General features: G+C 34.2%; 1 long non-coding RNA gene across 7 annotated transcripts in view; it reads left to right on the top strand.

Moving 5' to 3' along the window:
* The window catches only part of LOC141488063 (uncharacterized), a 238222-nt gene that overhangs the window by 139885 nt on the left and 71289 nt on the right, over positions 1-27048 (top strand). For 4 of the 7 annotated variants that reach the window (XR_012468575.1, XR_012468574.1, XR_012468578.1 and 1 more), the window contains 2 exons: positions 3129-3219; positions 3774-4188. This is a non-coding gene — a long non-coding RNA (uncharacterized LOC141488063). Of the gene's footprint in view, positions 1-3128; positions 3220-3770; positions 4189-27048 lie in introns of all 7 variants that reach the window. The other 3 variants (XR_012468576.1, XR_012468577.1, XR_012468573.1) reach the window with 2 other exon arrangements.

The raw sequence follows: 27048 nt of genomic DNA, 5'->3' as shown, positions 1-27048 counted from the left end.
GAAATATAATAAAAATGAAAATTCTTCCTAAACTAAATTAATTATTCAGTATTATACGAATCAATCCACCCAAAAACTCTTTAATAGAGCTAGAAAAAAATAGTAACAAAATTCTTCTGGAGGAAGAAAAGGTCAAGAATATTAAGAGAATTAATGAAAAAAAAGAAAAGAAAAATGCAAAGAAAGTGTCCAGCTGAACCAGATTTAAAATTATACTAAAAAGTAGCAGTCTTCAACACTGTCTAATTTGGGCAAAGAAATAGAGTGGTAGATCAGTGGAATAGATTAAAGAAACAGTAAAAGCTAGAGTAATCTATTAAAGTCGACAAAAGATTGTAGCTTCTGTAATAACGACCTCACTATTTGAAAAAAAAACTGCTGAGAAAACTGAAAAATAGTCTGGCAAAAACTAGACCAATATCTCACACCCTATACCAAGATAAGGTTGAAATGGGTGCAAGGTTTAGACATAAAGAGTGATACCATAAATCACTTAGGAGAACAAGGAATAGTCTGTCAGATCTATGGCATGGGATGAGTTTATGATCAAACAAAAGTTAGAAAACATTATAAATTGCAAAATGGATAATTTCAACTACATTAAATTAAAAAGGCTTTGTACAAATAAAACCATTGCTACCAGTAAAGATATGAAACAATTTTTACAGTGTTTATGATAGAGGACTTATTTCTAAAATTCATAGAAAACCAAGTCAAATTTATTAGAATATGAGTCATTTTCCAATTATTAATTGGTCAAAGGATATGAGCAGAAATTTTCAGAGGAAGAAATTAATCATATGAAAAAGTGCTCTAAATCATTATTTATTAGAGAAATCCAAATTAAAGCAAATCTAACATGCCACATCCATCAGATTGGCTAAAATGATAAAAAAGAAAAATGATCTATGTTGGAGAGGACATGGAAAAACTGGGACACTAATGTATTATTGATGGATGAGGGAACTGATCTAACCATTCTGGAGAATAATTTGGAACTAGGCTCAAAGGGCAATGAAACTATTCATACTCTTTGATCCAGCAATACACTGGATCTACATCCCAAAGATCATAAAAGGGGAAAGAACCAATATGTACAAAACTATTTATCACAACTCTTTTTAAAGTGGCAAAGAATTGGAAACTGAGGGAATGTCATTAATTGGGGAATGGCTGAACTGAAGCTATAACATATGAATATGATGGAATACTTGATCTATAAGAAATCATGAGTGGTTGGACTTTAGAAAGCCTGGAAAGATTGCAAGAACTGATGCTGAGTGAAAAGAGCAGGACAAGGAGAACATTGTACATATTAGGACCAACATTATGAGATTATCAACTATGGTGCATACATATTAATGTAAAAACTATGGAGTTTCAATACAGATCAATGTATATTATGTTCACTTTTAAAATTTTCTTTAATGTTTTTCTTTCTTTCTCATGTTTTTTCCTTAGTTCTAATGCCTGTTTCACAACGTGACTTATATGGAAATAATATATGTCTCCACTACCATGGGAAGGGGGAGGGAAGGGAGAGTGGTAGGAAAAAAGTGCAATTCAAAAGCTTGACATAGGATGAATGTTGAAAACTACCTTTATATGTAATTCACACAAAAATAAAACAATAAAACAGTATAAAAGGTAGTGAGTGAAGAAATTTTAGAAGCTATCTAACCAAGCCCTCTTGTTTTATATGAGGAAACAGAAACCCATGGAAGTTAAGTGACTTGTATAAGATTGTTAAATAGTTATTAAATGGTAGAAACAATATTTGAACCTATATACTCTGATTCTAAAGTAGTTCTGTCAGTGGTATCAGTTATTAATATTCATAATCTCCAAGTGATCTTTGACTGTTCCCTACTCATCTCCCTTTTTCAATAAGTTATCATCCTATTGATTTGGTCTCCATTATAGTTTTTGATACCATTCCCTTTTTATTTCTTTTTTTACTTTTTTTTAGGTTTTTGCAAGGCAAATGGGGTTAAGTGGCTTGCCCAAGGCCATACAGCTAGGTAATTATTAAGTGTCTGAGACCAGATTTGAATCCAGGTACTCCTGACTCCAGGGCAGGTGCTTTATCCACTATGACACCTAGCTGCCCCTCCCTTTTTATTTCTAATGATACTAATCAGGATAATAAAATGAATTTCAGAGATCTGATGATCACTTTTTACAATTGGAGCAAGGAATAGTGTGAGACATGGAAAGGTAGACTCATCTTAGGACTGATCACCAGGGGGAAAAAGATTGCCCTGGGATGTCCCAAGGTTTCTAAGGTACTCAAAGGAAAGGAAATTTCTTGAGACTTGATTGCTGCCAAAGTTGCAAAGGTTGGGATTTCCATGGCAGGAATTACAACCCAGGATGGTACTACTATGGTTATTGGTTAAGTTTTCTGCCTTAGGAAAACATTCCTATGGTCCCACTGTAATCATGGTTCTGGAGAGTAGTATGAGATTAGAGAGAGAAGCTAATAATATGTCATTTTATTTTCATTTTCCACATTTTCCTCTAGTATCTAGCTTCCAGCTTCAGTGTTCTCTCATTCAAATAGACCTCTTCTTTTTTATCTTTATCATCATCATCATCATCATCAATCTTCTTTTTCCTTTTCCCTATTTCAAGTCAGGTTGAAATCGTAACTGTGAAAAAGAGCTGCATCTTTTATACCTTGTAGCAAACAAAGTCATTAGGCATGGAGAGTGTACAGACAGTCCCCAAGGAAAACCACTTCATTAATTTCCCAATATAGAAAATATGAACAACTATGGAGCAGAACATAAAGTCTTGAAATGTCATAGGTAAAGGTAAGCAACACATTAGAGTCTGGGTTATTCCAGTCTCCAATTACTTGACCATATGCATAGCTCTGCCTGTTATCATGGGAAATAAGAATATAAAAATACTGTATTCTGTTTTATAGGCTGAGGATGCCTGAGTAGTTACATTTTCTCTCTCAGCTGTCAAATATATTCTTCTCATATAACATTGATCCATAATAGCTGCCTAAAAGACTGTGGGTTGACAGTTCTATTGATAGACTAGAGCAACACGCCTCAGTCTGTCAAGTCTTACATTTACATCTTGGGTTCTCATCTGTTTTTTCCTTTTTTCTTCAGGAGATCAATTCTGTAGCAATTAAATAAGCAGCCGGCAAGGCTTTTTAAGCACCAGAACATTCATCTCTAAAGAAAGCTGGCAAGACCAAAGGTAATTAGAAGTGACCTCCTCTAGCTGAATGGACTTCCTCATTAGAAAAATGGGTGCTTGGTTATTTAAGGAGAAAACCAGTGCACCTGAAATAATCTAGGTTCATTCTTTCTCTGTGATAAGTTATTCTGCTATTTTGTTGGATCCCTAGAAGGTAGAGACTCTGGTTGGAGCTACGAAGGATTTACTTCCATTTTCAGGATATTTAAGAAATCAGTATGATCAGCTACATTTTTACCATGGGTTGTGGGGAGGTAAAAGTTTGAGACTATCAATGAGGCAAGGTATTAAATAAACTGAGCTTTTCTAGGATGGAGGAGAGCTTAAGGGCACTTACTGAGTTCTTTACTAGTTGTAAGTCAGATCAAGTGAGTTGATCTGTGGTCATAAACCCCTACTGATTTGTCAATAGTTCTACTTTTCCAGAAATAACTAAATTTATGGTTGAATATCAAGCACTCAGCAATGTTTATTATATGCCTAATATGGGCCAGACAGTATATTAGTCACTGAGTATACATCCAATGACAAAAATAATATCTTTCCTCAAGTAGTATACATTTTTGGAAGAGAAGGTGGCAGGAAAGGGAAAGATGGAAAATGTGTACATATATAAGTGAGCACGAAATCCATACCAAGTATGCCTCAGAAGAAGGCACCAGAAGCTAGATGATTCGAAACTGCCTCACATAGGAAGCCTGCATGAGATGAGTTTTCAAGAAACTCAGAAATTCTATCCTCCAGTTGAAAAGAAGGATGGAGTGCATTCCAGGCACTGGGAAAAATAGAGTACAAAGAATGGGAATAGAAGAAGAAATATTGTTTATGAAGAAGAAGGAAAGAGAGGCTAGTTTGGATTGGAATGCAAAATCCATAAAAGGAGGAAAATATAATAATCCTGGAAAAGTGAACTGAATGTCTCAATAAAGATGATGGATTAAAGTTAATGAACTTTAGGTTCAGAATAAGGTACATATATTTTTAAGATAAATGTAATGTTTAATGTTTTTCTTGATGGTTTTTTATTTAATACTAGGTGTGTGCTTTTGTGTGTGTGTGTGTGTGTATGTGTGAAGGGGCAGTGAATTAGTAGGAAATGCAAAACAAAGGAAGGAGATTCAATAAAGTATACACAGAAGAAAACGAATTTAGCAGGGGACACAGAAATAAGAAGGCAATTTATTATTACTTTATTAAATTTAATATACTCTTTAAAAATTATGCATAGGAGAAACTTATAGGTTCATATGGAATTTTCTCTTGTTGTCATTATTTGTTTATTTGTTGATAATAATTCAGTTTATAACAACAAAAAAGAAATTGTCAAAAAATTTAAAGAAAAAGCTTGGTTTTTTTCCTAAACTCAATTTTGTTTTATTTTCAGCTTCATATTATTTTTTTCCCCTTCATCAAACATATATAAGGCAAGGAAAATAGATCCCCTTTCAAACATGTGTCATCATGTAAAACAAATTTCTGCTTTAGTGATGTTCCAGAAAAGAAAATACTTCAATCTGCATTCTGAGCCAATCATATCTTTCCACTTCTTATCCCTCTCCTCCCTTCTAAGACTGCCGATTCCACCCTGGGACAGCTTTATTTTATTTCAAATTCATTATTTTGAGCAGGGTTGTTAAATCTCTTACAGTTGACCATTATTAAAATATTGCCATTAAAGTTTACAATGATATCCTGGTTCTGCTCACTTTGTCACTGCACCAATTCTTATAGTTCTTCCCAGGTTTTTCTGAAATCATCACCTTCAGTGTTTCATTACAATCAAATACTACATCTTGTTGAGTCTTTTCTCAACTGATGGGCATCCCCTCATTTTCCAAATCTTTGACACCACAAGAAGAGTCGTTATAAATATTTTTGCACATATAAATCCTTCCCTTTTTCTTTGATCTCTTTGGGATAAAGATTTTATAATGGTATTGCTGAGTCAAAGACTATGGATAGTTTTATAGCCTTTGGGCAGAGTTTCAATTGTCCAGTACCAATAGAGCAATTGTGTACTTATTTTTCCACATCCCTTTCAGTATTTGTCCTTCTGTTTTTGATCATGTTAGCCAAATCTAATAGGTATGAAGGGATTCCTCAGAGTTGTTTTAATTTGCATTTCTCTAATAAATAGGGATTTAGAATATTTTATTTGACTACAAATGACTTTTATTTCTTTTGAAAACTTATTTAATTTTTTACTTTTGAAATCTTGTTCATAGTCTTTGATAATTTACAATTAAAGAATGTTCTTATTTTTATAAATGTGACTTCTATTTGAGAAATGAAAGCTTTATCAGAGAAAGTTGGAATAAAAATTCTGTCTCAGTTTTCTGCTTTTCTCTTAATTTTTGCTTCATTGGTTTTGTTTGTGCAAAATCTTTTGAATATAACAATTAAAATTATCCATTATACTTACTGTGATCCCCTTTTATCTATGATCATAGACTCTTTACTTATTCATAGATCTGACAGGTAAAATTTTTCATGCTTCCCTATGACGCTGATATCACCTTTCATGTCTCAATCATGTTAGGATTATTTTATATCCTGCAACTTTGCTAAAGTTGTTGCTTAACACAAATTTTTAGTCAATGCTCTAGGATTCACTAAATATACATTATAACTTCTGAAGAAAGAGAAATTTATTTCCTCATTTTCTATTCTTATAACTTCTCTTTCTTGTTTCATTGCTTTAGCTAGTATTCCTAATATTGAATAAATAGTAATATAATGAACATTCTTTCTTTACTTCTGTATCAATTCTTGCTTCTAAAATGTTTTGAGTTTAATCTAATTACCAATAATGATTGCTCTTGGTTTTAAACATATTATTTTGAAAAAACCTCTTAGGCTTTCTAATGTTTTTACTGGGAATGTTTTTGTGTTTTGTTAAAAAACCTCTTTTATATCTATTGAGAAAATCATGATTTTTGTTGCTTTTGTAATAGGTTTGGTGAATTATGCTTATAGTTTTCCCAATATTGAACCAGCCCTGTTGGTGATATAATTCTATATTTCTATAATCTCCTCAATTCTATAATATTATATCTCCTAAATAGTACATTATTTAACATTTTTGCACCAATACTTTTAGGGAACTTGGTCTATAGTTTTCTTTCTGTGTTTTTGCTCTTCTTGGTTTAGGTGTCAAAACCATATTTGTATTATATAATAAATTTGGTAGGACTGCTTTTGTACCTATTTTCTTTTTCAAATAGTTTATATAGTATTGGATTTGGAAATCCAATGTGTATAAATATTTGGAGGTATTAAGTTGTTAAATGCATGTGGCCCTGGGGATTTTTTCCTTAGTGAGTTCATTTATAATTTGTTCAATTTTTTCTCCCAAGTTAGAGTTATTTCTTTATTTAGTTTTTTTTTGCAAGGCAAATGGCATTAAGTGGCTTGCCCAAGGCCACACAGCTAGGTAATTATTAAGTGTCTGAGGTTGGATTTGAACTCAGGTACTCCTGACTCCAGGGCCCGTGCTCTATCCACTCTGCCACCTAGTTGCCCCTAGAGTTATTTAAATATTCTATTTCCTCTTCTATCTCAGAAATGAAAATTTTGTATACATCCGTAGATTTACTTAGATTTTCAGTTTCATTTACATTTAAATGGGCCAAAATAGCTCCAAAGATTTGCTGTAATTTTGGTGGCACATTCACTTCTTCCCCAACCCCACCTCCTTCTTTTGTTCTTCTGGTAATGTTTTCTTTTTTAATGAAAATCAAATTAATCGATGGTTTATCTATTTAACATTTTTAAAATAAAACCAGTTAGCAATTTTATAGTGTAATTACATTTTTACTTTCAATTTTATTAATCTCCTTGGATTTTCATGATTTCAGTTTTGGTGTTTAAATGAAGATTTCAGATTTGCCCCTTTCCTAGTTTTTTTTAGTAGACCTAATCTTTCTCTCTATTCTTTATTGATGTAAGCATTTAGAGATATAAAATTTCCCCTAAGTATTACTTTGAATTCATCCCACAAATTATTGTCTCATTTTTGTCATTATCTTTATTGACTATTTTATGATTTGTTTTTGAACTATTCATTTTTGGTATTAGATTATTTAGTTTCCAATTATATTTTAATCTTTTCCCACAGAACTGTATTGGAAGTAATTTTTATTTGCATTATTGTTGAGAGAGGTACATTTACTATTTTTGCATTTTTATGTTTGTAAAGTTTTTATGCCCTGACACATAGTCAATTTTTGTGAAGATGTGATGTATGCTTGAAGAAAAAAGGATACTCCCTTCCCTTCCCATTCAATTTTCTTTTTCTATTTTAATTATTATTTTAAGTTATTTTATATTTTCAAATGACAAGCAAAGATAATTTTTAACATTCATTGTTTTATAAGCTCTTGAGTTGCATATTTTCTACTACATTCATTTCCCAGTGAGTACTCTAATATGGACTGTACATGTACACTATTAAGACCATATTAGTTATGTTGTGAAAGAAAAATCAAAACTAAAGAGGAAAAACGCCATGAGAAAGAAAGAAAAAACACAAGTTTAAAAAAAATTAACTCAGAATGCTTTGGTCTTCATTCAGGCTCCATAGTTAGTTTTTTTTCTCTTTTAGATGAGGATGGAAAGTTTCCATTGATGTGTCTTTGATGACTGAACTGCTGAGGGGGGAAAATTGCCCCATTATATTTTTTTCCCAAAAGTCTATCTAACTTTTCTAAATTCTTTTCATTTCTTAACTTTTTTGTATTTATTTCATAGTTAGATTTATCTGGCTCTCAGTGGGGAAAATTGTGGTCCTCCACTTGTACAGTTACTATTCCTCTTGTAAGTTAATATTTCCAAGAAAAATTAGAATGCTATGCCAGTTGGAGGATATATGTTTAGATTTGCTATTACTTGATTGCCTATGGTATGTTTTTAGTAAAATATACTTTCTCTAATGATCTCTTTTAATCAAGTCTATTTTTAATTTTGCTTTTTCTGAAATCATGATTTTTATCCTTTCCTTTTTATCTCAGTTGAAACATAATAGATTGTCCTCCAGTATCTGAATTTTAATCTTTGTGTGTCTTTCTGTTTTAAGTGTGCTTCTTAAATAACATATTCTTGGATTCTGATTTCTAATCCATTTTTCTATCTGCTTCCAGTTTATGAGTGAATTCATGTCATTTACATTCATTATAATTGTTTATTTTTCTCTATCCTATAGTTTTCTTTTTATTCTTCCCCCCCCCCTTTTTTTGCCCTTCCTTGGAAGTCTTTTTTTGCTTCTGATAATTGTTTCTTTTAATCTGCCCTCCTTTTATCTATAACTCATGCCCATTACTATTATCTCCTTTGCCTATTGGATTTTCTTTACTCAACTGAATGTTTATATGTGTGTGTATGTGTATCTATATTTATATCTATCTATCTATCTATCTATCTATCTATATAATTTCTTTATATATATTTCTTGATCTTTATCTCATTCTGAGAGTGAAATTCAAACATTAGCTGCCACCCCCTCACTTCTCTGCCTCTACTATAAAAGTTATTTTTTGTGAGATAATTTTCACCATTCTTGCTATCTTTTCTCCCTTCTTTCAAAGTATTCCTCTTTCTCACTCTTTCTTTTTTTGAGATCACCGCAAGATAATGGACTTACACCTATACCCGCTTTTCTAACTTCTCTAATAATAATAAAGTTCTTAGAAGTTACAAGTATCTTCCCATACAGAAATATAAACAGTTTAACTTTATTTGGTCCTTTAAGATGTTTCTTTCATGCTTATATTTCTATTCTTCTCTTGAGTCATGTATTTGAATGTAAAACTTTCTAATTCTAGTTTTTTCATCAAGAATGCTTAAAAGTCAGCACTAAATGTCCATTATATTTCCCCATAAGGATTATATTTAATTTTGCTGGGTAGATTATTTTTGGTTGTAAACCCTGATCCTTAGCCTTCTGAAATATCATCTTCCAAGCCCTCTACTCTTTTAACATGGGAGCTGTTGAATCTTGTGTGATTCTATGACTACATAATATTTTCTTCTTGATCCAAGAGTTCTGAAATTTGACAGTATTACTCTGGGAGTTTTGATTTATTTCTCCCAAAACTGTCCATTTCTATCCTTTTACCATTTATCAGTTGGGAATGGAAAAAACTAATAATTTGACAAAGAAGGTTAGAATTATATTGTGAAGAGCTTTAAATACCAGAGGAGTTATTGTTGCTGTTGTTATCGTTATTCAGTTGTTTTCCAGGCATTTCTGACTCTCTAAAACCTCATTTGGGGTTATCTTGGCAATGATACCAGAATGGTTAACCATTGCCTTCTCCAGCTCATTTTATAGATGAGAAAATTGAGGCAAACAGGTTTAAGTGACTTTCCCAGGATCATACAGCTAGTAAATATTAGGAGTCAGATTTGAATTCAGAGAGATAAATCTTCCTTCCTCCAAGAACAGTACTCTATCCACTGTGCCACTTAATTGCTAGTCTATGTTTTACCTTGGAGGGAGGCAATAGGGAACCAATGGAGCTATGACTGTGGTATGGTTAGGAACATCACTTTGCTTTAGGAATATCACTTTGGCCGCTGAATAGAGGATGGATAGCAGAGAATTAGTATATGATATACTGACTTCATGTGGTAGACCCTTGTAGAGAGAAAAGGGGATCGAGAAGGATACATATTTACTTCTCCATTTCTCATAATTGGCAGATTAGATATAGAATTCATATATATATATATATATATATATATGTAAAATTTGTGTCAGAATATGGGCAAGGATTATAAAGAATAAAAAGATTGGGTGGGTAGCAATTTGCCTGAAAAATCTACATCCACTGAAGTGCTGAAGTATCTCATCATGTCCCACACATATTATGTATATAAAGCAATGGGCATAATACACTAGGTTTGCATAAGGAAAACATGAATTTGAGTACAGTCTTGGGCAAGTAATCTAATCTTTCACTGCTGTACTCTAGGCAACTCTTTAAATTATGGAGAAGGTGACAATGACCTACATTGGAAAAGGGAATTTTCTTATTTATATACTTTATCAATAAATTTTTCTATCAAAGATCAGAGATTAGTATGTATCAGAGATTAGTATGAATCAGAGATTCATTTCCTTTTTTTCATATCTATGAAAATTATTATTTCCCCTCCTCTAACCCTTAGAGAACTAAAATGAAAATTCAAGCTAAAATGTTAGCCCAGTACTTTGAATTCTTTTGATCAATGTCAAGAGCCCATATTTCTATGGCTTATTAAGGTCTATAAAGTGGTATAAGTATTCCTGTTGTATAGAAGAGAAAACTGAAGCTTGGAGAAGTTTAATTCCATGACCAGACAGTATCATAGTCAGAATATGAAGCAAAGTTTCCTAACACTAAGTCCAAACTTCCTAACACTAACTCTTTCAAAAATTATGTGACCTACATTTGGCATTCTTTTGCTATATCTGAATTAGATATGTGACATGGAAATCTTTTTTTTAAGTTTTCTAAATCCTTTTCATTTATTGTTTTAGAAAGATTTTATTTATTTTGAGTTTTACAATTTTCCTCCCCATTCTTGCTTCCCTCCCCCCACCCCCCACCCCCCCACAGAAGGCATTCTGTTAGTCTTTACATTGTTTTCCATGGTAGTCTTTACATTGTTTTCCATGGTATATATATATATTGATATCAATTGAATATGATGAGAGAGAAATAATTTTCTTCCTTTAAGGAAGAAAAATAAAGTATGAGATAGCAAAATTACATAATAAAATAACATTTTTTTTTTCTAATTTGAAGGTAATAGTCTTTGGTCTTTGTTCAAACTGCACAGTTCTTTCTCTGGATACAGATGATATTCTCTATTGCAGATAGCCCAAAATTGTCCCTGGTTGTTTCACTGATAGAATGAGTGAGTCCATCAAGGTTGATCATCGCCTCCATGTTTCTGTTAGGGTGTACAGTGTTTTTCTAGTTCTTCTCATCTCACTTAGCATCAGTTCATGCAAATCCTCCCAGGTTTCCCTGAATTCCCATCCCTCCTGGTTTCCAATAGAACAATAGTGTTCCATGACATACATATACCACAGTTTGTTAAGCCATTCCTCAATTGATGGACATTTACTCGATTTCCAATTCTGTTACTGAAAACAGGGCTGCTATGAATAGTTTTTGTACAACTGATGTTTTTACCCTTTTTCATCATCTCTTCAAGGTATAGACCCAGTAGTAGTATTGCTGGATCAAAGGGTATGCACATTTTTGTTGCCCTTTGGGTGTAATACCAAATTGCTCTCCAGAAAAGCTGGATTAGTTCACAGCTCCACCAATAATGTATTAATGTCCCAGATTTCCCACAACCTTTCCAACAATGGCCATTGTCCTTTCTGGTCATATTGGCCAGTCTGAGAGGTATGAGGTGGCACCTCAGAGATGCTTTAATTTGCATTGCTCTAATAAGTAATGATTTAGAGCATTTTTTCATATGACTATGGATTGCTTTGATTTCCTCAGCTGTAAATTGCCTTTGCATATCATTTGACCATTTGTGACATGGAAATCTTAAAAAAGACACTATGCCTATTAGTAGGCTTTTGTCTGGGAAGACATTCATACTGGGTTTGTTAATGTATTAACAAAAGTTTTTATTTGAAAACATCCAATTTTAATATTCTAATCCATTTTGTAAACAATGTTTTAGAAGTGATTTAATGAAGCACAATGCCAGTGATTTCTAGAATGGAAGGAGCTAGTAGAATGTGGGATAATGTTAGAATTTTCACTCCTTGGTGAAAAGAATTCTATCTACCAATGTAATTCAACACCCCATATTTTTAGAGAGCCGCCTTGAAAGTTATGTGACTTATCACATAGTCACAAAGTCAGTATGTATTAGAGGTAGGACTGAAATCTAGCTCTTTCTGGTTTATGTTCTATCTCTCAGTGGCAAGAGAAGCTATAATTGGATAATTCACACATATCATTTCTATACTGGTAAAAGAATATCAATATCATCCACCAAGAGGAAGAAAGAAGGGAAGACTAGCTTCAGTTCTCTAGAAGCCAAGAATATTGACGATTAATTTGGAGTGTTTTATGAGTTAATCCTCAGGATTATCTCTAGGACATTGAAGAAAGAAGTAAGCAATGGCCCTGTGAGAAATGAACCTTCAAGTATTAACTGGGGTAGGGTAAATGAGTCTTGAGCCTACTCAGCACTGGGTTTGGGATGAAATGATAGTTTTTAAAGTTCTAACTAGTGTTTAATGGTTGCCAAGATTTTTTTTTGATAAGACTAAATAGTTTCTCTGATATAATAAACTGTCACGAATACAGGATTTAGAATCACATGACCTGACTGCATCAGCCACTTACTTCCTATGTGTCCTTAAGCAAGTTTTCTTTCTAATTCTGCATCTTGATTTTCTCATCTGCAAAATGAGAAGATTGAATCATGATCTCTTCTTTTAGTTTCACTTTGTATTGTTTAGTAATTTTTCATTTATTTCTAACTCATTGGTCATGTTTGGGGGGATTTTCTTGGCACAGATCCTTATAGTGGTTTGTCATTTTCTTCTCCATCTCATTTTAAAACTGAGAAAATCAAGGTAAGAATTGTTAAGTGACTTGTCTAAGGTCACATAGTTAGTGTCTAGGACTAGATTTGAACTCAGGTCTTCCTGACTTCAAGCTGGAATTTTCTATTCACTGTACCATCTAGTTATATCATTCTCCTTTTATCATTTAACAATTCAGTATCAATTAGTCAGTCAGGCTTAATTAGCATAGAAATGGGTATTTACTAAGATGGCATAGTAAAAATGGCTGGCACAAAATATTTCAAAACTGACTGATAAAATGAGGTTCCAGGCAACCTCTGGAATTATTTCTTCTATTCACTGTATTTAATCAGCCAAATATGAAATTCAGCAGGCATCTAGATGATTGCAGAGACTTAGAAAACTGGTCACATTAGGGTTTGGAATCCAACTACCTAGACTTATTATTTAATACTATTTTAAATTTTAGATGGCAATTTGGGAGACAAAAATTACTGGATATTCATAAGGGATTCATATTGAAAAACCTCTCAGAGGAAAATTGATCATGAGGATACATATAACACATATTGATAGAATCTTTAGAAACGGTCACAGTCAATGGTATATATTTTTCTTATTTCAATGCTAATAAATCCTCAAACAGCTGGTAGCTGAATAGATAGAGCACTGGACCTGGAGTCAGGCATAGCAGAGTTCAAATCTACCCTTAGATATTTCCTAGTTGCATGATCCTGGGCAAGTCACTTAACTTCTGACTGGTTGACAAAAAGATCCAATGGATCCACTGAAGAAGGAAATGGTAAATCACACCAGTATCTTTGCCAAGAAAATCTCATGAACATGAACATGTAGTCCAAGGGTTATTAAGAGTTGAATAGAGTCAATCAACTGAACAACAACAACAAATAAATCCTCTCACTTTTCTCCTGTTTTCTAGCTCTCCCTCTCCAATCACTCTTAAATAAAGACAATATTTTCAGCAGGTCAAATATATATATATAGCTTTCCTTGCTACTGAATTTCTACCTATTCATGACAAATATTCCTGCTATGTATGTTGTATTGTGTTAATGTAAAACTAATTTGGTTTGATGGTAGGATAGCTGGATTAGATTGAGAAGATACTGCAAAATAAACAGTACAATTTGTAACTTATTTTGGGTTTGTTGTCTGCCAGGTTTATTTGGGATTTTAGGGGTGTATATGGATAAATCAGGTTTTATTAGCTAACCCATGAGCATAAAAGTGATCTGATATGAAATTTGATTGTGATGTTAAGAAAATCTTCCTATTTTCACCCCCTTCTTTGAAAAGCTACCTTGTAAATAAACTAGGGCTCCTATATGGCATGGCTATCTAGAATTTTCCTTTTTTATATATCTTTCTATTCCTCTTGTTAATATTTCTGGGTTTGTATACTTCAGTGCTTCCCAACCAGTAGGTTGGGGTTTAGCAGTATATAGTGGGAAAGTCTTGGGTTCAGGTCTCAGTCACTTTTTAGTTATGTGACCCTGGGTAAGTCCTTAGCCTCTCTTTGCTCTAGTTTCAGCAGCTATAAAGTGAAGGTAACCTTCCCTCTAGATTCACATACATTGTCATAATATGGATGCACCACATGGCCTTACATAAAAAGAACTTTTCTTATACTGCCTACTGTTGGATTTTTCTATATCTCTTCCCCTTTATCAAAAGCCCTCCAAACCAGAATCTCTCAGATTAAACATAGATAATCCTTGCATCTTTATTTGATTCCCCTCTCCCCATTCTCATTCTTTGATGTCAGTCACTATTGTTAAGAGGTTTCACCTATGTATGTCTTCCTCTACCTTTTTTCTCTCCATTATTATACTCAAGCAACTCCAAGTTTCCTAACAATCTTCCTCCCCATCTTCATTACTAATGTCACTCTCTTTAGTTTTTGGTTGAAACAAGGGTTCCTTCAGGATACCAAAAACACAAAGGCTTAAGATGGAAACAGGAAGGTAAAAGAGGACACCTGGAAAGATCTTAATCCTAGTGCCAAGGCAAGTGAGAGTGGTTGATAACTGCAACAGGAAACAAGACATAAGAAATATCAGAAAGTTCACTACCTCAAATCACCCTTATATATAGACAATTTTTTTTTTATTTTTAATATTTGATCCACTGAAAGCATTGCCCACAATCTTTATGTGTTAAATACCAAGGACAAATGTCCCTGTTGTATATGTCCCTAATGTAAAATTAATTGGTGAATCTTTGTATTAAAGTAGTGTGTTGTAGTTAGGAGTCTTCATGGTACCACTTGGAATTTTCTTGGCAAAGATACCAGAATGGATTTCTATTTTTTTCCCCTAGTTCATTTTCCAGATTGGGAAACTGAGGCTAACAGAGTTCACAGGGTTAAGAACTTTTCCCAGGGTCATACAGATAATAAGTTTCTGAGACCAGATTTGAACTTAGACCTTCCTAATATCAGAGTAGGAAGTTTATCCACTGGGCTACTCTCCAAAATAGAATTACTGTTCATTATCCTATTCTGATATTTGGGATCCTAAAGTCTCATTGGCAAATAGTGATAGAGATCATCTTTGCCTTAGAGAAGATAGGAATGCATGAAACGAAGTTTTCTCTGTCTCTGATCAAATTTCTTATGTTGCCTGGCTCTCTCCTGTAATCGTGCTTTTCTTGCATCACATTTATTTGTATGCATCTAACCCCTGTCCCACTTCCTGAAATAAGATTGTAACCTTGTTGAGATCAAAATTTGTTTTATATCTTTATAACTATGACATCAAGCCCAGGATTTTGTGCATAGTAGGCCCTTCACAAATGTTTCTTTAGTAGTCAACTGTCTTGGTTACAGTTCAAAACTTCACCTTTCGCGAAGAATAATTACTGTGAGAGGTCTGTTAGTTTTCATAATTTGTGACAAGAACAACAAAAGTCACAAATGTTGCACATGCCTGTCCATCAACCCTGAAACAGTTATTTCCTTTCCTTATATGAATGAGTGACTCAGCAGATGAGACACATGTCCTTTGAGATGGACCAATTTTATTTCACAAAAACAAAAAAGGCAATGAGCTGAATGGCTACTTCTAGTACTGGCAATTTTGCCTTGAGGTTGCCATTCTCCCTTCTGCAAACTGAACAAATATGGCAATAGCAGCTGCATTCTCACTTGACTGATTTTTTTATCATAGTAGAGATGAATAATATAAAAATCATGCTTATTATTTTTTATCATTGTAAGAAACTAATTTTCAGCACTTTGGAGTTTAGAAATTATTGCCAAAAATGAAAAATTTAAACTTTTAGTTGCTTGTGAAGGAGGGTTAGTTTTATTTTCTTTTTAGGAATTAAAACAGACTATTTGCAATATGAAAAAGATTTAATTAATGAAAGCTGCAACATAACATAGAGGGAAGTTCCATAGTGAGTGGAGAGCTGACAATGGAGTTTGAAAGATCAAGAGTCAAGTTTTGTCTCTGATATATGATATCTTTGTGACCCTGGACAAGTCTTTTTTTTTTTTTAGGTATTTTTTTTTCAAGGCAAATAGGGTTAAGTGGCTTGCCGAAGGCCACACAGCTAGGTAATTATTAAGTGTCTGAGACCGGATTTGAACCCAGGTACTCCTGACTCCCAAGGCTGGTGCTTTATCCACTGTGCCACCTAGCCGCCCTGGACAAGTCTTTTTACCTGTCAATGCTCTAGGCAACTCTCTGAGACTATTTATACTGTCTTTGAGACTATACACACACACACACACACACAAACACAAACACATATACATACAGTGGGGAGCATTCCTAGAAGTTTCTAGAAGTTTCCAATAGCGTTGAAATATTAGGTCCAGGTCTTTTCCCCTGTGATGGAGTAAATGATTTTCCTGTCATTGACTTTAGATGGACATGTTAATGGCAATATCTTTGTCATTAATAGTCAATTCATTTTTTTTAGGTTTTTGCAAGGCAAATGGGGTTAACTGGCTTGCCCAAGGCCACACAGCTAGGTAATTATTAAGTGTCTGAGACCGGATTTGAACCAATTCATTTTGTTAAGCATGGTGTTGAAAGGGTCAAAACATTTTTCTTAAATAATATAGTTTGGTTTTGTTTCATGGTTGAAGATAGTGTGGTAAAGTAAAATAACAATAATTAAATATAAGTAAGAGCTGTGTTGTGGTTTCAGTTTTGCTGCTAGTGACCCTGGGGAAAGTCATTTTATCACTTTGGTCCTAAACTTTCTCAACTTCAAAATAGGTTACAAGATAACCCTTATGGTCCAGTTGTAACATTTTCTGATCAAACATGGTCACTTGTATGATATTGAATAAGCTACTTAACTTTTCTGGACCTTAGTTTTTTCATCTATAGAATGAACATATTGTACTAAATCAGATTCCTTTCAATCTGAATCTAATGACTTGGACCATGAAGGACTGGTAGAATTTAGATAGGGAGAAAGAAGAGAAAGAAGGAAAGGTAGGAAATATATGCGTGTGTGTGTGTGTGTGTGTGTGTGTGTGTGTGTGTGTGTGTATGTGTATAAAATGGTAGAAGGATTAAACTAAGAAGAACAGAGGGAGCATTTGAAGGCATTATGAGAAATGTTTGGATGAATAGGGTAAGGCAAGATTATAGAAATCATTGAAAGTTAATCAGCCAAATTTAGAAAAAGCAGCATATGGGAAAGGGTTATAGAGGCTGGAATCGCAGTATTTAAGGTCACAGTTTGGCTCTGATTTTAATTCTCTGGGTCTTTCATCTGTAAAATGAGAGGATCTAAGTAGTTATTCTCTGAGTTCACTTCTAGATAAATCTATGTCACAAGCTCTGTATTAATGTTAAAAAATCCTACTTTTTGAAGTTAACTGTTTGAATCTGGTACTAATTTGGAGTAAAAGAACCTGACGTTTAAATCCTAGCTCTGTCATTTATTAACTATGAGGCTTTGAGCAAATCACTTTACAATGTAGGTCCACAACTTCCCCATTAAAATGAAGGCATTGAACTCAACACCTCCAAGCACTTCATGAGTTCTTAATTCTAACTTCCTAACAAATGGGAATCACAAGGATATGTGGATAACTCAGTGAAAGCTTAGTAGGATCCTAGAAAATTATGCCTTCACTTATGCTCTACTTCTTAGTCTCAGTATTTTTAGGTTCAAAAGAATAGCAGAGGGCAGCTAGGTGGCACAGTGGATAGAGCACCTGCCCTGGAGTCAGGAGTACCTGAGTTCAAATCTGGCCTCAGACATTTAATAATTACCACACATATATATTATATTACCTGTGTGTGTGTGTGTATGTGTGTGTGTGTGTGTGTGTGTGTGTATATATATATATATATATATATATATATATATATAGTCTCAAAGACAGTATAAATAGTCTCAGAGAGTTGCTTTGGGCAAGCCACTTAACCCCATTTGCCTTGCAAAAACCTAAAAAATAGCAGATCCTGCAAAAGATTGAAGATCTTATTTATTGAGGACCAGAAACTCAAATACATTCCTGTAAACTGGACATACTCAGCACAAGAAATCACAATTAACTGGTGAACAGAAGAACATCATTTTTGATATTTCATGGATCTGCTTGTTCCTCTCTTTGAGTGATAGCATATGTGAGTGAAATAGAATGGATAGAGGGAAGATGCTACTTGCAAGACTTTTTCTAAAATCCAGACTTATGATGTCCCTGCTGTAGGAAACTTCCACTGAGGGCCTTCCTTAGTTCTGAAAATTTATGATGTTTCTACAATCTCTTGTCTTATCTAATAATGATCCAATAATCTCTTGCTTTTAAGTATCCTTGAGCACTGAAATATGACTTGCCAGGGTCATATAGCCAGAATGGGTTAGAGGCGAACTTGAACCCAAGTCATATGTCATTCTGACTTCAAGTCCAGAGCTCTCTCCACTACACTTTGTTCTTTCTCATTTGTAAAATATTTTTAAAAAGAGTGATTGCTTAAGATATCAGAACTCCCAAAATATCAGTCCTACTAAATGAGCCCTTGAAAATGTCCTTTAGTGTATCTACATTATTTACTTTCAGAAAAAAATTACAAACATGTAGAAAAGAAAATATTATCAAAAAGTATTAAGGAGATATTGTTGCTTGTATAATGTTCTTCTCTGTATATAGAATGGGAAATTGCCTAATACAAAAAGAAAGAAAAGTATATGTATGCTTCCCATTCTTATAGTAAGTTGATACCATTAACTGTTTCTGGCTTCCAAATGATACCCAGCCAAATGACCTGGCTACTATTCACTTTGTTTCAACCTTGCCTACATACTTGTCAGCAGTCAGAACTACCTACCATTGCCTTTGCTCAGAATAACATAATTATGAACAAATCTCCCCAAACAGAGAAAATAGATGTGTGCAGTCAGGTGGTACAATTTCCTACCCCCACCCCTTTCCCCCTTTTTCTTTCTCATGGCTATAATCCATTTGGCACAGAGCTTTACATTGTCCAGATGGTGGCCTCTTCTCTGCTCCTGCTGTAGCTCTTTTTTCTGCCAAGGCATGGAATGCTAGGTTTCCGGTGAGAATATGCATATAGATAGCTGTGATAGGGTGAGGTCATCTGTCTTACATTCTTTACACTAGGCTATGGGAGAAATGAGAGTATGGGTAGAGAGATAGATGGACAATGTCAAAGCTCAAATCCCCTATACTCTCCTAAGTATATCCTTTTATTTTGTTGTTACAATTTAGGTGTTTTTCAGTCATGTTCAACTTTTTTGACCCCTTTTAGAATTTTCTTGGCAGAAATACTGTAGTGGTTTGCCTTTTCCTTCTTCAGATCATTTAACAGTGAAGGAATTGAAGCAAATGGGGTTAAATGACTTGTCCAAGGTCACATAGCTAGAAAGTGACTGAGGCCAGATTTGAACTTAGGAAGATGAGTCTTTCTGGTTTCAGATCTGATGATCTTATCAACTGTTTGCCCCTGGCTGCCCACAACTCTACACTGCAAAAAAAAAGTTTGGATTTGATATCAAAAGGTCTGGGTTTAGATTCTGATTCTGTTACTTAATACCAGTTTAGCTCTGGGAAGGCCAAGTCTATGTTTCCTCATTTGTAAAGTGAGTAGGTAGGATTTGATGTTTTTAAAACTCTCTTCCATTTCTAATTCTACAATCCCAGAATCTTTTCTACTTTATGACTAGGCAAATGAACTTCCGTGAGATTCTGTGTATTGGATATATTACACTAAGCCCAAGTCTAAATTATGGCAGACCAACAATTTGGAAAGGAATAAACAGATGCAGATGAGCGTGGGAGGTAGCTTCTTCACAGTGAAACTAGGTCTGCCTGATGAAATATTTCAGTGAAATAATAATTTCAGACTGGTGTGTTCCACGCATTTGAGGGGAGGTTATCAGTAAAGATGTGGATTTGCTGTTTTGCAGCCATTCCAACAGTGGTCTACTCTTGGTTGGAGCTCTTGACTCAGGGTAATTTAACCTTCACAAAGCAAGCTATGCAAATTTCAATATATCAAGTATTAGTCAGACTTTCCCAGTGTGCCATCTCTGTCCACCACTGTTAAGTGGCACATTACCCATGAGTCACTGGGAAAAATGCCAAATTGCTCTCTGAGATAGTCCCACCATACCTTGCTCTTCCTACATGGACTAGCTGGACAGTCATGACAAAACTGCCTAATAGCACCAATAGCAACCGGTGCAAGTTGATTCTTAGTCAAGTTTAGAATGAAATCCCTCAGTATGAAGTCTGCTTCATGGAATATGGGACAGCCCTACAAACTGCTTTTTTAGATGTGACTCCAAATTGCATTTTGATATGATTTTGATAATTTTGTACCCAGATTCTTACTATGATCCCTCATTCCAGCCTGGAGGTGATCCTAGTTTCTTGAAGGTGTGATGCCACTAGGGCATGAACTCTGGCAGGTTAAGGAGGAGTCTGGGAAGACACTGAATATAATCCTGATAAGACAGAGCCAACTCTCCGAGGTAAGTGCAGGAGGCTCTTAGATTGGCTACCTGGTGGTGACTTTATGTTTATGGTAATCCAAGAATGCCAATTCCTAGAGAGCAGGAAATGTTTCATTTTTGTTTTTAAATATCCAATTCCCAGCACCAGTGCCTGAAACATAATGAATGCTCACTAATAGATTGATGAAGTAAAGCAAAATTAAAAATTCCCCTCAGATTTATAAAGTCAACTTTTATTTCTATATTCAGTGGTAGAATTGCAGAAAAAGGGGGGTTGGGCTTTTGCACTAAGATAGGTTGTTGAGGACATTCTATTTTAAGACTCTCCAAATTCAGTTCAATTAAATAAACATTTATTAATCACCTATTTTGTGCTGAATGTTGTGCCAAATGCTGAAGACACAAATGAGAAAAAGAAATTTCCAGTCCACAAGAGCTTACAAACTTACTAGGAAGACAAAACATAAAAGTCATTTGAAAAGGAGGGTTAGGGTGGAGAAGAGGGCTCATCAGGAGCCATGTTTTCTTTAGAATCAAAACCAAGCAGTCACTAAGACAAAATGGAGAGTTTCTTGCAAAGTTTTAAGCCTTCTATAAAAGAAGGTGCTCTATATCTCAACTCTCCAGTCACTGTGGGCGCTGAGAAAGTATTAAGTATGAAACTTTGAGTCAAAGTGCACTGAGATTTTAGGGGATCAGTTCCTCTTCGGGGAGGGCGGATGTTCTAGGTGTTGAAACAAAGCAGAGCTGCTGATGAAAAATCTATGCACTTTGAATAACTTCAATGTAAAAGTGGGAATGGATGAGGACAGTAAGAAATATATGGGAAAGTACCACTGAGGATAAAGAAATGAGGCTTTTTTGACTTACGGGCTATGCAGAAGCTTCTTGTCAATATAACATGAATACATTCTTTGAAAAAGAATTGATAAGCACTAGATATTGTGAGCATGAAGTAATATCACAAAAAATGAAATGCTTGTTTTTAACTGATTGAGAATAAATTGTGACTGATGTGAGTTATTCTTTTATCAGTTGTGTTTGGAATACGTTTGTTAGAGTAAAGATCAAAATTAGAACAATGTTAGAAGAAATGATTTAAAATGAAAAACATATTTGACATTCAATTAAAACAATTCAATCCTGTCTTATTTTACTTACTAATTTATTTTGGGATTTTTTTGCGAGGCAATGGGGCTAAGTGGCTTGCCCAAGGCCATACAGCTAGGTCATTATTAAGTGTCTGAGGCTGGATTTGAACTCAGGTACTCCTGACTCCAGGGCTGGTGCTCTATCCACTGTTCCACCTAGCTGCCCCATCAATCCTGTCTTATTTTAAAAAGTTAATGATATTGAAAATGGCTAATGATTGATATTGAAAAATGGACAACCAACAGAAGAAAGGACACACACAGAGAACAGAATAATATCATCCAGAAGTTTGACAGATATGAATCAATCAATTGCTATAATGAGACCCAAAGAACCTTAAAAGTAAAAACATTTGACTTATTTGCCAACTAGAGAGAGATGCCAGCCTAAGGCAACTTTGGTTTGAATATGAATTCATTTGAAAACCTTATGGAAGAAAATGATGAAGCAGTATTGATTCATAAAAGAGAAAAACAGAAGAAAGTAAATCAGTTGGTAAAAAAGGTTGACAAGAGACTCAACAAAGCAAAGTCATCCAGAGGGCATATAGGGATGAAAATTGAGTCAACAAAGTAGAAAAATGGAAAATAACTTCAAAGATTTTTGTAACAAACTTTTTTCATCATCAATGATAGTAATGCTTTCACAGTTGGACTTTAACCTCAGAGTGAAAGATGTTGAAGTTGAAAAAGCATGAAGGAGAACAAAGTTAGGGAAAACATCCATAGTAGGCCATTTAAATTTTGATTGTTTGCCTACAACATTTTTTCTTTTATTTTGATATCTGTAATATATAAGGGTTGATTAGGGGAATCTGGTCAATTTGATGAGGTTAAAAGAAGCAAGCCATTGTTTTATCTAGGAAAGTAAAATATGACAGTATTGCATTTGGACCTGAATGCTTTTCCTTATGTTTTGCCTCTGGTATCTGGTGGTTATGGGTGCTGTATCTTAGAATTACAAGCAGAATCAGGGAATTCTGGTATTGGGAGGAACCTCAGAGTTTACCTAATCTAATCTATATCCAGTTAAGAGTACCCTCTCTCCTGGATCCATTCATTATTTGCTTGAACATTTCCAGTGAGGGGAGAGCCTACTACACAAAATATCCCATTCTCTATTTGTTGGACAGTTTTTCCCAACATGAAATTTAAATTTGACTCTTCCTAATTTCATCATTGCCTCTACTTCTATGTTCTTTGTTCCAATGAATCTAGCTAAATCTCCTTGCAACGTGATAGTTTTTCTCATTTTCTAAAGACAAATATCATATTCTACCTATTTTACATCCCTAGTTTCTTTAATCATGCTTAAATAGAGATGAAGCTCTTCATCTTTTTTGTCATCAATGTAGGGTGCCTGTTCATGCATGTCCAAAGATCTATTTTGGTCAGATCTGGTCTCATATAACCTATCTGAATTGTACTGAGCTCAAGTACATAGAATAAGCAGTACGTCTGCTTTGTGGGTGTTGTTCTAGGGCAAGAGAGAAACCTTTCCTATTTCCTTTAGTATGCAACATTTCTCTTTGACTTTCCTCAAAGAATTATTTTGAATTTGTTTTGTCAATAATATGAATTTACTTAACCATCTACATGCTGTTTTTCCCAAATAGAATATAAACCTCTTGAGGTTTCATTTTCATTTTGTATCCCCTGTATGTAAGGCAGCTAGATGGTGCAATAGATAGAATGCCAACCTTGGAGTCAGGAGAGTCTGAGTTCAGTTTCAACTTCTGATATATATTAGTTGTATGATCCTGGGCAAATCACTCAACCTTGGCTGTCTCTCAGCTGTAAAAGCAGCTAGAGAAGGAAATGCCAATGTACTCTCACTCAAACAACTCAACAAATCCCCAGCCCCACAAATATTAAACCCTTAAAAATACCTTTTAATTTAACTTTGTGTAGCAAAATTGTATCGATCACAAACACTTCCCAGTAAAATAAAAAAATCTTATAAACACATTTTAAAGTTTAAATAAAGGTTTCAAAATCCATATTATTTTTTATTCTGAGAGGGAAAACATTTCTGTAGCATGTTCTTTTCTTTTTAATCTCTACTGATAAAATCTTTTCATCCCTCAGGGATTTTATCCAAAGACAATCTTAATACATTCTAAAAGATATCTTCTGGAATCTCTAACAATTCCCGTAAAAGCAATCAGTGGAGATGAGTCCTTTCCATCATTTGGGATTTTTCCAATCGCTAAACTGATTCTAAGATGCAAAACAATTTTGTACAGTCAGTCAACCAGTCAGCAGCATTTGCAGTTGCCCAACCTTTTGACAGTCACTTTGAAGGTGATAAAGGATTTTGAGATGTGACTGCCCTCTGGGAAAAACTCACAAAACTAATATTTACTAAATTATCAAAGGACACATATATTAAATTTCATGCAACTCTGTGCAATAAATAAAAATTCAGAAAGAGAAGATACTATAGGTTGAAATAGTCAAGGAACACTTTATGAAGGAGAAAAACTGAATTTTTTAAGGATGGTTCAGGTTTGGATGAAGAGAGGAGAATAAATTTGTTATACATAGCTTTAGTGGATAGAGAACCGAACGTGGAGTCAGAAAAAGTTAGTTTCAAATCTTTCCTGCCTCAGATACCAGTCAACTATGTGATCTGGACAAATAACAACCTCTCTGTGCTTCAGTTATCTTATCTATAAAATGAGAGATTTGAACTCACTGCCATATAAGGTTGTTTCCAACTCTAAATCTATTATCCTATGATCCAATATAAGGGGCCTTCAAGGAAACCAAGAAGAAAGGTGATGCTTCACATTAAAGAAGAGTTGAGATTAAGGTTGGATGTGTAATATGCAAGTAAATCATGTTGAGCATAGAAAACAAGAGTTTGACTTAAAAGAACTGAGGATAGGTTGGAACGAGAAGGATCACCACCATCATCTAAGTGCTCTTTGATCACCCTTTAAAAATATTGAAGTCTATTTGATCCACCAATATCACTGCTATTCTGTATTCTATAGAGATTTTTTTCAAAGAAAAAGAACCTGTATGTATAAAAATATTTATAGGATCTCATTGTGTGGTGGCAAAAAATTGGAAATTGAAGAGATATCCATCAATTGGGTAATGCCTGAACAAGTTGTGATATATTAGATGGAAGCAGGATGGTTCCAGAAAAATCTGAAAAGACATACATAACTTGACATAAAGTGAAGGGAACAGAACCAGGAGAATGTTGCACATAGTAACATTATTGTATGAGGATCAACTATGAATGACCTAGGTATTCTGAGAAAAACAATGATCCAATACAATTCTGAAGGACTTATGAGGAAAAATGCTATTCATCCCCAGAGGAAAAAACTGATGGAGTCAGAATGCAGATCAAAGCATACTTTTGAAAACTTTATTTTTTTTGTTTTAATCTGTTTTCTTTTACAACATAATTAATATGTAAATATCTTTTGTATGATTCCTATTTATAATTTACCAAATTGTTTATGCACTAAATGAGGGGAGTGGGGAAAGAGGGAGATAATTTTGAACTCAAAATTCTAAAAAATGAATGCTAAAAATTACTATATAATTGGGGGAATAAAATACTACATAAATAATTTTTACTAATGATCTCTATCTCCTATAATCCCACTTTTACTCTTTGCACCTTTTATATTCACTTTTTGTAATCTTATTTTTACTATATTTTTGTATGTATTCCTTACTCTCACCATCCCACCTCAGTAAATTTTTGAGCTCCTTGAAGGCAAGGTTTTTGTTTTGTTTAATTTTTCTTTAAATCCTACCACTTAGCATGTTAATTTATACAGATTGTGCTTAATACATACTTGTTGAATGGAATGGAATGAAACTGAGAGACTAAGGTTAGGGAAATCAGGGAAATTCTTATAACAAAGAATTACAAAATCATCAAATTTCAGAATTGGAAGGGACCTCAAAGGCCTTGTAGTTCAACTCTTTCTTGAATCTATGTGTCAGTCATTACAATATCGAACAATTGCTTTCACATTCCCTCTAAGTCTTCTCTTAACTAGGTTAAATATATCTAGTGCATTCAGTTGATTCTCCTTTACAATGTAGGCTTTTTATCATTCTAGTAGTTTTCTGGATATTCTTCAACTTGTCAATATATTCCTAAAATATGGTGCCTAGAAGTAAATACAATAATCAACTTGTGGTCTGACAACCAGAGGAGAGAGGAATTATTGCTTCTCTATAGTTCAACACTTCAGTCTTCCAATAGATTTGTGATCTCATTGTTTCAGGTTTTCCTATAGTAATTCATTCTGGATATTTGACAGGCTATATAGCTCTCTGAAGTTATTCACGGGAACCCATCTTATGTGGATACCACTGGAGTACACATAAGATCAACTGGGATTTAGGAAAGACCAAGATTCAAATTCTCCCATTGCTAAATGTGTAATTATGAATTTTAAAAAATTTTCCTTACTTGCTGCCATCACATCCTCTCTCATTCACTCTCCAATATTTTGCAATCTTGTTTATGATCTCTACACAACTGAAACTGCTCTCCTTAAAGTTAGCAGTGATCTATTAATTGCCAAATCTTTTTTTTTTTTTGCAAGGCAAACGGGGTTAAGTGGCTTGCTCAAGGCCACACAGCTAGGTAATTATTAAGTGTCTGAGACTGGATTTGAACCCAGGTACTCCTGACTCCAGGGCTGGTGCTTTATCCACTACACCACCTAGCCACCCTAATTGCCAAATCTTATGGAATTTTCTCAGTCTTCATTATTTTTAACCTTTCCTCCATTTGATGTTCCTGATCTTTTTCTTTCACATGATTTCTCCTCTCTGTATTTTAATACTAGTTCTCCTCCTCCCTGTCTAACAAGACTCTTTGATTTCTTTGATCCATGTTATGCTCTCAAATTGTATGTTCCTTAAGGCTCTGTACAGGGTTCTCTACTCTCCCCTGTAAACTGATCACTTCCTGTGGGTTTAGCTATCATCTCTATGAAAAATTTCTCCCCTAAGCATTAGTACCATTTCATCAGTACCTATTGGGATTTCAAAATGGAGATATTTTAACTCAACATGTCTAAAACTACTGTCAAGTTCCTCCCATGCTGCCCTCTTCCAAACTTCCCTATTTCTGTGCAGGCACCATCCAGAATCCCAGATTCATAATCTTAGCATTAT

This window comes from Macrotis lagotis, chromosome 5, assembly GCF_037893015.1.
Source record: "Macrotis lagotis isolate mMagLag1 chromosome 5, bilby.v1.9.chrom.fasta, whole genome shotgun sequence".
NCBI lineage: Eukaryota > Metazoa > Chordata > Mammalia > Peramelemorphia > Peramelidae > Macrotis > Macrotis lagotis.
This window is presented reverse-complemented; position numbering and strand designations above follow the sequence as displayed.